At 41.1% G+C, this 15,364-nt stretch overlaps 1 pseudogene; it reads left to right on the forward strand.

The window, feature by feature from the left end:
- The window catches only part of LOC117368537, a 59,071-nt pseudogene that overhangs the window by 39,669 nt on the left and 4,038 nt on the right, over nucleotides 1–15,364 (forward strand).

Consider the following 15,364-nt stretch of genomic DNA (forward strand, 5'->3'; position numbering starts at 1 on the left):
AGAGAGATACGTCTGGCGAAAGCATAGGCGGAAGAACAAATGGCTAAAAATGTAAAAAAGGGGACAAAAAATTTTTCAGATATATTAGTGAAAGGAGGAAGATGAAAAATGGAATTGCTAGGCTAAAAGATGCTGGGAACCAATATGTGGAAAGTGATGAGGAGAAAGCGAATGTGCTAAACAAATACTTCTGTTCTGTGTTCACAGAAGAAAATCCTGGAGAAGGACCGAGATTGTCTAGCAAAGTTACACGAGAAAATGGAGTAGATTCTGCGCTGTTCACGGAGGAGGGTGTTTATGAGCAACTTTGAAAAACTGAAGGTGGACAAAGCGATGGGACCAGACGGGATCCATCCCAGGATACTAAGGGAGCTCAGAGAGGTTCTGGTGAGTTCTATTAAAGACTTGTTCAACAAATCTCTGGAGACGGGAGTGATTCCTGGGGATTGGAGGAGAGCGGATGTGGTCCCTATTCATAAAAGTGGTCACAGGGATGAAGCAGGAAACTACAGGCCGGTGAGCCTCACTTCAGTTGTTGGAAAAATAATGGAAGTTTTGCTGAAAGAAAGGATAGTATACTTCCTTGAATCTAATGGGTTACAGGATCTGAGGCAACCTGGCTTTACAAAAGGTAAATAGTGCCAAATGAACCTGATTGAATTTTTTGATTGGGTGACCACAGAGCTGGATCGAGGACATATGCTAGATGTAATTTACTTGGATTTCAGCAAAGCCTTTGATACAGTTCCTCATAGGAGGCTGTTGAACAAACTTGAAGAGCTGAAGTTAGGACCCAAAGTGGTGAACTGGGTCAGAAACTGGCTGTCGGACAGACGCCAGAGGGTGGGGATTAATGGAAGTCGCTCGAAGGAAGGAAAGGTGAGTAGTGGAGTCCCTCAGGGATCAGTGCTGGGGCCAATCCTGTTCAATATGTTTGTGAGTGACATTGCTGAAGGGTTAGAAGGAAAAGTGTGCCTTTTTGCAGATGATACCAAGATTTGTAACAGAGTAGACACCGAAGAGGGAGTGGAAAATATGAAAAAGGATCTGCAAAAGTTAGAGAAATGGTCTAATGCCTGGCAACTAAAATTCAATGCAAAGAAATGCAGAGTAATGCATTTGGGGATTAATAATAGGAAGGAACCTTATATGCTGGGAGGAGAGAAACTGATATGCACGGACGGGGAGAGGGACCTTGGGGTGATAGTGTCCGAAGATCTAAAGGTGAAAAAACAGTGTGACAAGGCAGTGGCTGCTGCCAGAAGGATGCTGGGCTGTATAAAGAAAGGCCATAGTCAGTAGAAGGAAGAAGGTGTTGATGCTGTACAGGTCATTGGTAAGGCCCCACTTGGAGTATTGTGTTCAATTTTGGAGACCGTATCTGGCGAAGGACGTAAGAAGACTTGAGGCGGTCCAGAGGAGGGCGACGAAAATGATAGGAGGCTTGCGCCAGAAGGTGAACGAGGAGAGACTGGAAGCCCTGAATATGTATACCCTAGAGCAGGGGTGTCCAATGTCAGTCCTCGAGGGCCGCAATCCAGTCGGGTTTTCAGAATTTCCCCAATGAATATGCATGAGATCTATTTGCATGCACTGCTTTCAATGAATATTCATTGGGGAAATCCAGAAAACCCGACTGGATTGCGGCCCTCGAGGACCGACATTGGACACCCCTGCCCTAGAGGAAAGGAGAGACAGGGGAGATATGATTCAGACGTTCAAATACTTGAAGGGTATTAACGTGGAACAAAATCTTTTTCAGAGAAAGGAAAATGGTAAAACCAGAGAACATAATTTGAGGTTGAGGGGTGGTAGATTCAAAGGCAATGTTAGGAAATTCTACTTTACAGAGAGGGTGGTGGATGCCTGGAATGCGCTCCCGAGAGAGGTGGTGGAGAGTAAAACTGTGACTGAGTTCAAAGAAGCGTGGGATGAACACAAAGGATCTAGAATCAGAAAATAAGATTAAATATTGAACTAAGGCCAGTACTGGGCACACTTGCATGGTCTGTGTCTGTATATGGCCGTTTGGTGGAGGATGGGCTGGGGAGGGCTTCAATGGCTGGGAGGGTATAGATGGGCTAGAGTAAGTCTTAACAGAGATTTTGGCAGTTGGAACCCAAGCACAGTACAGGGTAAAGCTTTGGATTCTTGCCCAGAAATAGCCAAGAAGAAAAAATTAAAAAATTTAAATTGAATCACATTGGGCAGACTGGATGGACCATTTGGGTCTTTATCTGCCATCATCTACTATGTTACTAAGTTACTATGTTACTATGGTACAGCGGTATGATAACCTTCTCCAATCTGTTTGTGATCCCCTTCTTAATCATTCCTAACATCCTATTCACCCTTTTCACCGCCGCCGCACATTGCGCGGATGGCTTCATCGACCTGTCGACCAGCACTCCCAAGTTCTTTCCTGGGGCGTCTCTCGAAGTAATGCCCCGGATATCCTATATTCGTGTATAAGATTTTTGTTACCGCCATTCATCACCTTACACTTATCCACATTGAACCTCATTTGCTATGTCGCGGCCAATTTCTCAAGCGTGTTTATGTCACGCTGCAGATCTTCACAATCCTCCTGTGTCTTCACTACTCTGAATAACCTAGGATAGTCTGCAAATTTAATATCCTCACTTGTCGTACCAATTTCCAAATCATTTATAAATATGTTGAAGAGCACGTGTCCAAGTACCAAACCCTGCGGCATTCCACTGATGACACTTTTCCAGTCCGAGTATTGTCCATTTACCCCCACTCTCTGTTTCCTATGCTCCAGACAGTTTTTAATCAACGTGAGTATTTCACCCTCGATTCCATGGCTCACAATTTTTCAAAGTAGTCGTTCATACAGAACCTTGTTGAACGCCTTCTGAAAATGTCGACCGGGTCACCCTTGTCTATCTGCTTGTTTACTCCCTTGAAGAAGTGCAGCAAGTTCATCAAGCAAGATCTTCCTTTGCTGAAGCCATGCTGGCTGGTCCTCATCAGATCGTGTCCGTTAAGGTACTTAATGATGTGGTCCTTTATCAGTGCCTCTACCATCTTTCCCAGTACTGAGGTCAGACTCACCAGTCTATAGTTTTCCAGATCACCCCTCTCAGGCTATAAATCGAATCTGGACAAGACTAAAGCACTTCCAGTACTTCCAGATGTTGAGGTAATTTTCCTTTATCTTGTGAGAGGGAGGCTCTTCATTATTTAGGGGTTCTGATATTGGCAGATTTATCCAAATTATATGCGATCATTGTTCGTCCTCTGTTGGGAGACATCCATGTGAGACTTTGTAGCATTCTTATCCCCTGTCTCTGTTAGGCAAGATTCATCTGTATAATATGATTATGGTTCCACCTTTGTTATATGTCTTCCAGATTTTACCGCTATATCTAACCAGAATAGATGAGAGATATGTTCAATGATTCGAGCGGAATGGTAAGCACCTATGTTTATCAATTCAAATGCTCAGTATCCCGACAGATATGGGAGGCCAAGATCTGCTAAGTCTTAGGCATATGACTACTGCCTTGGGATGTGTCACCTCAATGACTAGTTATGTCACAGCAACTACTTTTCTGTGCCAGATGTAGAACTTTGCATATTAAGCTTCACCCAGGTGAGTTGTTACCTTCATTCCACCAGTGGACTTGCATAATTGGATAAGAGGAACAACTTCATAATCTCTACAGGTAAATCTGTTTGGAAGTGAATATGTAGGAGACACCATCTCTCCTTTCGCACAACACCACACTTACTAATTAAAGGTAATCCAGCATTTCCACCAGGCAATGAATGTGCAATGTTTTAGAAATGAGAGTCCAATGGTCTTAAATTTGTTCAGCAGGTACTTGAGGCAAATTAAACTCTTTTCTGATTTAAAATCTGGAGTTTCAACTCTCGAAGGACATTTTTTTGCATATTTACAATTATCAGGTCTTTGCCTTGGCAGGATTAGATGGAAGACGTGCAAGACAATTTTAATGACATGTACATTTGGAGCACAGGATAAGGTTCCTCTGTCTTTTCATTATAAATACTGTGACTGAATGAGATACTGTGAATGAATGAGATTACGGTCATCTAGCGACATCTTGGAGATACAAGTACCTATATATGGGGAGTTGATCTGTTTATATGCTAAAGGCATATGAAAGTATTCCAAGTATCCAATTCATTGGAAACAAAGAATATAAATTTGTCCTATGACTATATATTTCCCTGAGCAAAACATGAAAAATAGGCCTGACCATAGACAGCAGCTGTATCAAGTGTGGTAAACAAGCGGCTTCTTTGGGACACATGTTTTGGATTTGTGCAATAATACATTTTGGTGCCAACTGTTGCAGTAGATATCTCGAGGATGGAACTTTGTCATTTTGGCACATCCTAAAATATTATTTGGAGACTACTTGAGTAATATAATGATGCTAGGGCTACAAAGTTTTTAAAATAAAGCAGTATTACTTGCCATGAAGATTATTCTATGTGTATGGTTTTCTCCTGACCCTCCAACATATTCAGTGTGGTGGTCCAACATGATTACCTAGAACATAAAAACATAAGCAGTGCCTCTGCTGGGTCAGACCGGAGGTCCATCGCGCCCAGCAGTCCGCTCATGCGGTGGCCCATCAGGTCCAGGACCTGTATAATAATCCTCTATCTATAGCATTTGGATGTGCGTAATATGTCTTCAGAACTAGGACATAAATTTCAAACATGGAAGCCATTTTGGGTGACACTGCCTCATAGGGCAAGAAACCATATATTGAATTGCTGATCATCAAGAGCTTTGGATATTGACTTTGTTCATATCTTCCTCAGCAGTTGTCTAGAAAAGGGAGGGGAGGGGGGAATGGATGGGATAAGGGGAGGGTGAGGGTATTAGGATGCCACTACAAAGTTGACAAGAGTTTGTTTGAAATGAGCTTGTATACTGTTTCTTTTGTGCTTATGGAGATTGGTTAATATTGCTTTATGATGCTGTTGTAATGGTGGTTTTGTAATAACAATAAAAATGATTTAAAGATAAAATGATAGTGATTTGTCAGTATACTGTACATAGACAGAGGAAATCAGTGGATGGAACACTCTGCATTTGTACTGAAATAATTTATCCAAAAATTCTTATCATGGCAATTCACAGGGAAAAACAAAACTGCTCAGAAAGAAATTTTGCAGCACAGGTGTTTGGAATCTGAAATAAAATACATCATAAAACATCAACAAAATCCAGTCTAGATAAGCCAACATGGCCTCTATACCCCGAAAAGAAAATTATTGCTTGTGTTTCCTCTTTTAAGACTGCAGTGAAATATAGATAGCTGTATGAGAGTATGAGGAAACCGTCCTCATGTCATTCTTTAAGGAGAGAAGGAATAATCAGAGTATGAATAGGCAAAGCCACTGACCCTCAAGCCTTGCATTGAAGAATGCTGGTGTAGAAGGACTGAGGTTGAGATAGACACTAAAGAATGACACGGGATGGTCTCCTGCGGTTATCTGAAGGGGCAGGGATGGTGACAAATTCTGTCACCGTGTCATTCTCTATGACCCCTCAGTCATATTATGGTCTTTCAGTTTATCTGCCACTATACTTAATAGAAAGGTCAATGATGTGCACATAACTAATATAGCAATTAGGTCATTGAATTCTGAGGACATGCAATGTGTTTCTAGAAAAGTCCAAGGTTGTCCTGATTAAGAAGTATAGATGCACTGAGAATTTTGTCTTGAAGAATACCATATGTGCTTTGCAAATATAACATTCAAATCTATGTCAGTTTCTTGTCCATCTATTGTACAAAATCCATAACAGTATATTACATGAACAGATAAGTATTTTATCTTATAGAGTTATGGGTCCTGAAACAGTGTTCACTTCTGTTCTTAGTCTTGCCTCATTTTTGTGTGAATAACGCATGAATGTTAATATAACAGCTCATAGTGTACTCAATGCAGTTAATCCTTCTGTGGTACAAACTTTGTGTCTTATTCAGAAACTAAAGGGAAAAATGGATAAGTGATGTTTCTGTACTTTGATCCAGTACTTTACGAAACTGTTATACTCATTTCATCTGCCATGATAAAATGTTTAGAAACTATTTTCTTGGTGAGATTGGATGTCTTAATTAAATTGACACAGGGTTACAAAACTTTTCCTCTTCTGTTCATTGTTCAGATTTGGATATGGTATTAGTGACCAAAAGTCCATTACCATCTGAAAATCAGCTAGTAGCCTATGAGAAATTAACCCCAGACATAATTACACTAGGATGTGAAATCAAAGCAGTCCCATCGTTTTACAAAAGTAATCAAAAACATAGCACACATGTAAACCCTTTCTCACAACTGAACTGGACAAGGGGATGCATTGGAGAGTTTCATGTGCCACAGGAGGGGCCTAAGGCTACTGTGCCGATTTCGGTTGGCCCAGGCGCCTCAGGCCCCACCTGTGGGCGGGGTTTGAGGTGCCTGAGCCAATCAGGCCCTAAGGCCAGCCATTCATAGGATGGCTGGCCTGCCGGACAGACGGGCTTGGAACCCGTCCCTCCGGACATCGTTTAAAGGTACGGGGAGGGGGATTGGGGTCAAAGGGTCAGCGGGGAGGGTCTCACGAATCAGTGGAGGAGATCGGGGGGTTCGGGGAGGCGATCGTGGGAGGGGGGTGCGTCCAGGGCAGGAGGGCCTGGGATCCCTCTTGCCTGTATCTTAGTGGGGGTGGGGGGTAGGGGGTTCACCAGGCAGGAAGGCTTGGGCTCCCTCCTGCCCGATCGTAATTGGTGTGTGTGGGGTGGTGCAGCCGGGCAGGAGGGCTTGGGCTTCCTTCTGCCCGATCGTAATCGGCAGGGGGGTGCCACTGGGCAGGAGGGCTTGGGCTCCCTCCTGCCCGATTGTAATCGGCGGGGGGGGGTGGTTCGGGTTCACTGGGGCAAGAGTGCTTGGGCTCCCTCTTGCCCTGATCATAATCGGAGGGGCCAGGAGGGCTTGGGCTCTCTCCTGGCCTGATGTTGTCGGTGGGAGTCGCGGGTCTCTGGGGCAGGAGGCCTTGGGCTCCCTTCTGCCCCGATTGTTGTAGGTGGGGGGGGGGGAGGTGGATTCTATAACCGGTGTTGTTTTTGATAGACACCGGTTACAGAATCCAGGTTTTAGACGAAGGACTGGCTTGTCCTTTGCCTAAAAGCCCTTGTTTTAGGCGTTTGGCTTTTTTTAGGTTGATTATGGTATAAGTTTAGACTTAGTGGTGGTCTGGTCATTTAAACAGCTGAACAGAGGCAGGCCATTATAAAAAAAAAAACTCCTTTTAGACATTTTTTTTGATAACGGACATTTTTCCTGCTTCTACTTTCAACATTTAAGGCCTTAGGCCATAAGGAGACTTAGACTTTTTTTTTATTATGCCCCTCTATTTGTCTCCACCACCCACCCCAGGAGGCCATTCCATATATTCACCACCTTTTCTGTGAAAAAGTATTTCTTAGTTTATTTATCCCCTTTCACCTTCATCCTTTTCCCCCTCATTGCAGAGTTTCTTTTCTTTTGAAACTGGCCTCATGCACATTTAAGCCACATAGGTATTTAAATGTCTCTATCATATCTCCCTTATCCTGCCTTTCCTGTCCCCATACGCTTTATGACAAAGACCACTTACCATTTTAGTAGACTTCCTCTAGACCATATCATTTTGAAGGTGCAGTCTCCAGAATTGTACACAATTTTCTAAATAAGGTCTCACCAGCGTCTTATTCAGTGGCATCAATATCTACTTTTTTCCCCAGTGGTTATTCCTCTCCCTATGCATCCAAGCATCATTTCAGCTTTCGCCGTCACCTTTTCAACCTGTTTGGCTACCTTAAGATCATCACATACTATCATACCCAAATCCCACTCTTTTCTCATGCACAAAAGTTCTTCACCCCTTAAACTGCACTGTTCCCTCATGTTTTGCCAGTCCAAATGCATGACCTTACATTTCTTAGAATTAAATCTTAGCTGCCAAATTCCAGACCTTTCTTCAAGCATCGTTAGGTCTTCCTCATGTTATCCACACAATCAGGGTATCTACTCCTTTGCAGATTTTGGTATCATCTACAAAGAGGCAAATCTTACCAGAGAGCCCTTCAATAATATCACAAAAAATGTTAAAAAGAACAGGTCCAAAAACTGAACCTTGCGGCACACCACTGGTAACATCTCTTTCCTCAGAGTGATCTCCATTTACCAGTACCCTCTGTTGCCTTCCACTCATACAGTTCCTGACCCAGTCTGTCACTTTGGGGCCCATACCAAGAACACTCAATTTTGTTATTAGATGCCTGTGTGAAACAGTGTCAAAGATTTTGCTCAGATATAAATACACTGCATCTAGCAATCTCTCCCTATCCGATTCTCTGGACAACCAGTCAAAGAAATTGATCATATTGGTCTGACAAGACCTGCTTCTAGTGAATCCATGTTGCCTCGGGTTCTATAATCAACTGGATTCCAGAAACGTCACTATTCTCTGCTTTAAAAGCATTTCTATTACTTTACTTACCAGAGAAGTCAGACTTACTAGCCTGTAGTTCCCAATGTCTTCCTTATTTCCACTTTTGTGGAGAGGGACCACAACCACCCTTCTCCAGGCCTCTGATACCACTCCCAATTCTAGAGAAGCATTGAAAAGGTCAGCCAACAGATCTGTCAAAATTTCCCTAAGTTCCTTCAGTACCCTTGATGTACACCATCCGGTCCAATCGTTTTGTCCACCTTTAATTTAACTAGCTCCTCATGAACACAGTCCTCTGAAAATCGTTCAGAGTCTACCACACCTCCATCCCTATTTGTGTTTGTCTTCTCTGATCCTGCTCCCAGCTCTTCAGCTGTGAACACAGAAAAGAAATATTTGTTAAGCAATTCTGCCATATCTTTATCAGCTTCTACATATTTCTCACCTTCGCCTTACAACTCTTGCATTTCTTCTTATCACTAACATATCTAAAAAATGTCTCGTCCCCCTGTTTTACCAAGTTAGCTGTTTTTTTCTTCCATTTGCATTTTTGCTTTCCTGACTATTTGACCAGCTTCTCTTAACTCCAGATATTTTTTCCTGTCTTCCTCTTTCTGCAATATTTTGTAGGTTGTAAAAATTAACCGCTTTTTTCCTTACCTTTTTATCTACTACGTTGGAGAACCAAAGCAGCCTTCTTTTCCTTTTAGTTTTACTTACTTTCCTTACAAAATGTTTTGTTGTTCTTACAATAGATCCTTTCAGTTTTGCCCACTGCTTTCCTAATTCTTCCAGATTCATATAACTCCTTGATGTAATCCCCTATCTGAATAAAGCTTTTTTAAGTCTAGAACCTTCACTTTCGAATGAACCCTCTCTATACCAGTCTTAATATTAAACAACACCATGTGGTGATCACTGGATGCCAGATGATCACCCACTATAACATCAGAAACACTTTCCTCATTCATCCATAGGAATTAAACTGCAGACCTATGGGGGAAGCCACTACTTGCCCTGTATCGGCAGCGTGGAGTGTTGCTACTCCTTGGGTTTTGGCCAGGTGCTGGTGACCTGGATTGGCCACCAAGGGAACGGGCTGCTGGGTTTGATGGACCATTGGTTTGACCCAATAGGGCTATTCTTATGTTCTTATGTTAATTCTCTCTTACCCAGTTCACTATATTGTTATTTGAGTTTGTTAAATACATTGGATGTGATTGCTGCTTGTACACTGTTTTGATATCTGTTGAAAGGTGCTATAACAAACTTTACTAAATAAATTGCCAGGTTTAGGATTATGCTGGAAGGTAAGTTTGCTACCCAGCCTTGGACAGCAGAATACCTTTCAGGTTGAGGGATCCAAGCAAATCAGTATCTTCCCCTGTTCTCCCTCCCCCATCCATAATTGCTGACATCATGTAGGACAAAAGTTTGGTTAGGCTTGAGCTGTAGTGGACTACCCTATTTTGTTGCATATATCTGATGTCAGCCCTTGCAGTTTTGCTCTTTGAAGCCAGTTGAGGGAGCACTGCTACATTAGATTGATGACCCTAGCTTTTAGCAGTGGAAAGTATTATTTATCACTTTTCTGATGTTCCTAGAATCTACCAGACTTGGAACTACTCAACATATAACAATTCATGCATAATATTTTCTTACAAAGACTAGATCCACCAAAACACTAAAATGGAAAAAAAAATCTTGATGGAGAGCAATTATGTCTACATGGTTTTTATATAGTTCTATAGTATTCTCATCCCAGACCTTTCTCCATATGATAAATGCATCCTTCACTGTACTAGAAATGAAATGATTTCTAGACAGGTAAGGCACCTATTGGAATGGTTTTCTAACAGTAAACCATTTTCTCATTTGTCAGATGCTGCCACTTAAATTACGTGCTTCAGTCTAAGATCTGCCTTACCAAGGTTTTTTATCTCTCCATTAGTCTAATGAATGGTTTTTGACTTCTAGCCTCTCTGTAATGACATGGTTACCATAGTAGCAAATAAACCTTGGTCCTAATAGATCACTTACTGTTTACTTTTTTTCCATTTGCATTCCATTTGAAGCAACCATTTCTTCTTTTCATACATTTAGATCCAGGAAAACCATTTTGGTCTGTCAAAAACATTACAATTGAAAATATGGCAATAAAGCAGCTTTATGGGAGGGAGAGGGGGAAAGAGAATACCTGGCTTTATAGCTGTCTTTAGATTTCACTAAGCATATTTAATATGGGAAAAACATCTCTTTCATTCTGTATAAGAGGTGTGGGGAAGAAGTTTATTTCCAGTCATCTTCCTTGGATATCCACACAATTGGAACCTCATCCGTCATGTTAAAAGTGACAGTTCAAAGTCAAAATGTCATAGAATATTGATGGTGCCTGATGAAATAACTATTAGCTATGATTAGCTGACATATTAATGGGGTATGCAGACAGTACTCTGTTAACTGACTCACGGAGAAATGTTAGTCAGAAGTTTTTCTTGGAAGGAACAAATACTTTGGCTATATTAACATGAATTGTAGTTAACCAAACGTGTTAGGACATTCTTGATAGCATGTATGTATGACCTTTTGTGCCGGTGCTTCCAATTCCTTTTCCTAGGTACCTTTTCAACATTTCAGCCTCTGTTTAGGCATAGAAGCAGGAATCCTTGCTGAAGTGAGATTGGCTGGATGTTAAAATTGCAGATTTTCAAGAATCAAGTGATATGAACTAGCTGATAAATCATAGCCGAGGTCAAAAGGTCAATATATGTGTTTCTCTTTAGAACTCTTATTATGTAGGTAAGCTTCTGGTTGCAAGACCATGCCACCCTAGTGTCATAAAGATGTGTAACCATTCTCCTGTGCTGACACCTAGTGGTAGCTCTTAAAGATTCTTCCGACATGAACTACAATTGGAAGCACTCTAAAAGGACAATGTGAAAATTAAAAAATATAATAACAGCTAGGGCTCTTTTTACTAAGCTGCGCTAGCGGTTTTAGTGCGCGCTACACGCTAACGCCTCCATAGTGCTGGCGTTCATATGTTCCGCATAGCGCAGGGGTTAGCGCGCACTAAAAACGCTAGTGCAGCTTAGTAAAAGGAGCCCCTAGTGTTAGACATGTTTTCCTGTTTAGCTTTTGAGTTGAAGCATGGGAATCAAGAGTTCTTGCCTGTTTGTGTGTAGTTTATCTTAAGAAGTTTTTGATCTGGATGGAGGTTGATATGTTTGTTTCTCACCCATGTTTCCAAGTTTCCAAGTTTATTATATAGTTTGATTAATCGCCTTTCTAGGCGATATACAAAATGGTTACAAATATCTAAAAACATAGGTAAGTTATTAAATAGACATACAGTGTTTCAAAAAAAAATTAATAAATAAATTCATAAATACAATATAGAAACAACAGGAAGATTATTTAAAGGTTACAATCTGTATTAAATTTAATATATAAGGTAAAAACATTGGGAGGGAAGACAAACATGAAAAAAAAGAATTATAAGATAAAAATTATAAGATAAAAATCCGTTCTATCTAAAGGTAAAAGGTCTCTGGAACTTCTGAGGGCTATATAGAGGAGAGATTTGCCTTTTTGCTATTTTTACTTTATCTAAATAACTATCCACTTATCTGAATATTGTCACCAAATGGATAACCTCTGGTTCTATCCAAGCCCACTGATAGAAACTGCTAGCCCAAAATTAAAAAAACTGGATAAGATAATTAAGATATAATGAAAAAAAAGCATAAACATAGATTTAAGAAAGGCAAAAAAAAATTAGGTACAAAAATGTGGACACTATACACTAATTCTAACATTGTGTACAAATATTGCTATGATTACAGCATGCATTAGTATATAAGCGCCTAAATTTTTAAGCACAGAATGACGGGAGATGACAGAGTTGATATACTATTACCAGAATGTTGGCTGAATGTTTTCTGGATTGAATGGTTCTTTTCTGTAAAATAATTGGAATTCTTTTCTAGTTTATTCCATTTTAATGTTTTATTGAACATAGCCTAGATTTGGTAATGGCCAAGATTTGGTGATTCAGCACATTTCAGAATAAATGTAAACATATACAATGTTAGATGGTTATACCTAAAGTTGGTAGTGTAAATCCGTTCTCAGTAGAACTGCTCTGACACTTTCTCTAGGTAGACGTAATAACACTGAGGGTTCTCCAGTGAGAATTCTCCTTAAGAGAAGACCAGGTTAACATCAAGATTTACTTCATCCAATTAATTGCTTATGAGGGTGAAATAAAATTAGAGAGTTAGACCTCTGTCAGGTAAGTGCAATTAACACCATTTTATTTGCATTGAAATATATGACAAATAAATTTAATTTTTTTTTCTAATAAAATGGTTTAACATAAATGTGTTTCTCTATTTTTTTTTTTTACAAAGACAACGAAGCCTAAGAAAATTAACCAATTAACTATGATTGCTGTTCTTCTCAATAGAAATATTTCACTATTCCCCTCTTTTACTAACACATAGCGCAGGTTTTAGCGCCGACAATGGCAGTAACTGCTCCGATGCTCATATTATTCCTTTGAGCGTCAGAGCAGTAACCGCTACTGCTGGCACTATAACCCACAATATGCGTTAGTAAAAGAGGGGGTATATTTGGTTGGTTACCCCAGCAAACCTCCTAGAAGACTTATTCGATATTTTCCCCTCCTTCATTAATTAATAAGTGTTGTGTTATTAAAACAAGAATAAATTGCTTTACCCTGTTTTTTCTTTCAGGTAAATCAGGTGCGGACCAAAGGAATTACTTCACCTTCAACACAAGTAAGTGGGTGTAGTCTACAGACCTCCGACTCAATCGCAGCAAATTGATAAGGATCTGATTGTGGATATCCAAAAGTTTGGAAGGAAAGAGGAGGTTCTGCTGTTGGGAGATTTCAACCTGCCGGATGCGGACTGGAATGTTCTGTCTGCGGAATCGGAAAGAAGTAGGGAGATTGTGGATGCCTTTCAAGAGGCTCTGCTCAGATAAATGGTGATGGAACCCACAAAGGAAAAAGCGATATTGGATCTGGTCCTCACAAATGGAGAGAGTATCTCTAATGTTCGAGTGGGTGCTCACCTGGGTAGTAGCGATCATCAAACGGTTTGGTTTGATATAACGGCTAAAGTGGAGAGCGGCCGCACGTTACTTAAAGTCCTAGATTTCAAACGTACGGACTTTAATGCAATGGGAAAGTACCTGAAGAAAGAGCTGATAGGATGGGAGGACATAAGAGAAGTGGAAAGACAGTGGTCTAAGCTGAAAAGAGCGAAAAAATGGCTACGGACCTTTATGTGAAGAAAATCAATAAAAACAAGAGAAAAAGGAAGCCGATATGGTTCTTCAACCTAGTGGCTGAGAAAATAAAGGCGAAAGAGTTGGCGTTCATGAAATATAAAAAAACCCAAGAAGAGGAGAGTAGAAAGGGCTACAGGGTGAAACTGAAAGAAGCCAAGAGAGAGATACGTTTGGCGAAGGCACAGGCGGAAAAACAAATGGCTACAAATGTAAAAAAAGGAGATAAAATTTTTTTGAGATATATTAGTGAAAGGAGGAAGATAAAAAATGGAATTGCTAGGCTAAAAGATGCTGGGAACAAATATGTGGAGAGTGATGAGGAGAAAGCAAATGTGCTAAACAAATACTTCTGTTCTGTGTTCACAGAAGAAAATCCTGGAGAAGGACCGAGATTGTCTGGCAAAGTTACACGAGAAAATGGAGTAGATTCTGCGCCGTTCACGGAGGAGGGTGTTTATGAGCAACTTGAAAAACTGAAGGTGGACAAAGCGATGGGACCAGACGGGATCCATCCCAGGATACTAAGGGAGCTCAGAGAGGTTCTGGCGAGTCCTATTAAAGACTTATTCAACAAATCTCTGGAGACGGGAGTGATTCCTGGGGATTGAAGGAGAGCGGATGTGGTCCCTATTCATAAAAGTGGTCACAGGGATGAAGCAGGAAACTACAGGCTGGTGAGCCTCACTTCAGTTGTTGGAAAAATAATGGAAGTGTTGCTGAAAGAAAGGATAGTGTACTTCCTTGAATCTAATGGGTTACAGGATCAGAAGCAACATGGCTTTACAAAAGGTAAATCGTGCCAAACGAACCTGATTGAATTTTTTGATTGGGTGACCAGAGAGCTGGATCGAGGACATATGCTAGATGTAATTTACTTGGATTTCAGCAAAGCCTTTGATACAGTTCCTCATAGGAGGCTGTTGAACAAACTTGAAGGGCTGAAGTTAGGACCCAAAGTGGTGAACTGGGTCAGAAACTGGCTGTCGGACAGACGCCAGAGGGTGGTGGTTAATGGAAGTCGCTCGAAGGAAGGAAAGGTGACTAGTGGAGTCCCTCAGGGTTCGGTGCTGGGGCCAATCCTGTTCAATATGTATGTGAGTGACATTGCTGAAGGGTTAGAAGGAAAAGTGTGCCTTTTTGCAGATGATACCAAGATTTGTAACAGAGTAGACACCGAAGAGGGAGTGGAAAATATGAAAAAGGATCTGCAAAAGTTAGAGGAATGGTCTAATGCCTGGCAACTAAAATTCAATGCAAAGAAATGCAGAGTAATGCATTTGGGGATTAATAATAGGAAGGAACCATATATGCTGGGAGGAGAGAAGCTGATATGCACGGACGGGGAGAGGGACCTTGGGGTGATAGTGTCCGAAGATCTAAAGGCGAAAAAACAGTGTGACAAGGCAGTGGCTGCTGCCAGAAGGATGCTGGGCTGCATAAAGAGAGGCGTAGTCAGTAGAAGGAAGAAGGTGTTGATGCCCCTGTACAGGTCGTTGGTGAGGCCCCACTTGGAGTATTGTGTTCAGTTTTGAAGACCGTATCTGGCGAAAGACGTAA

This window comes from Geotrypetes seraphini, chromosome 10, assembly GCF_902459505.1.
Source record: "Geotrypetes seraphini chromosome 10, aGeoSer1.1, whole genome shotgun sequence".
Taxonomy (NCBI): Eukaryota; Metazoa; Chordata; class Amphibia; order Gymnophiona; family Dermophiidae; genus Geotrypetes; species Geotrypetes seraphini.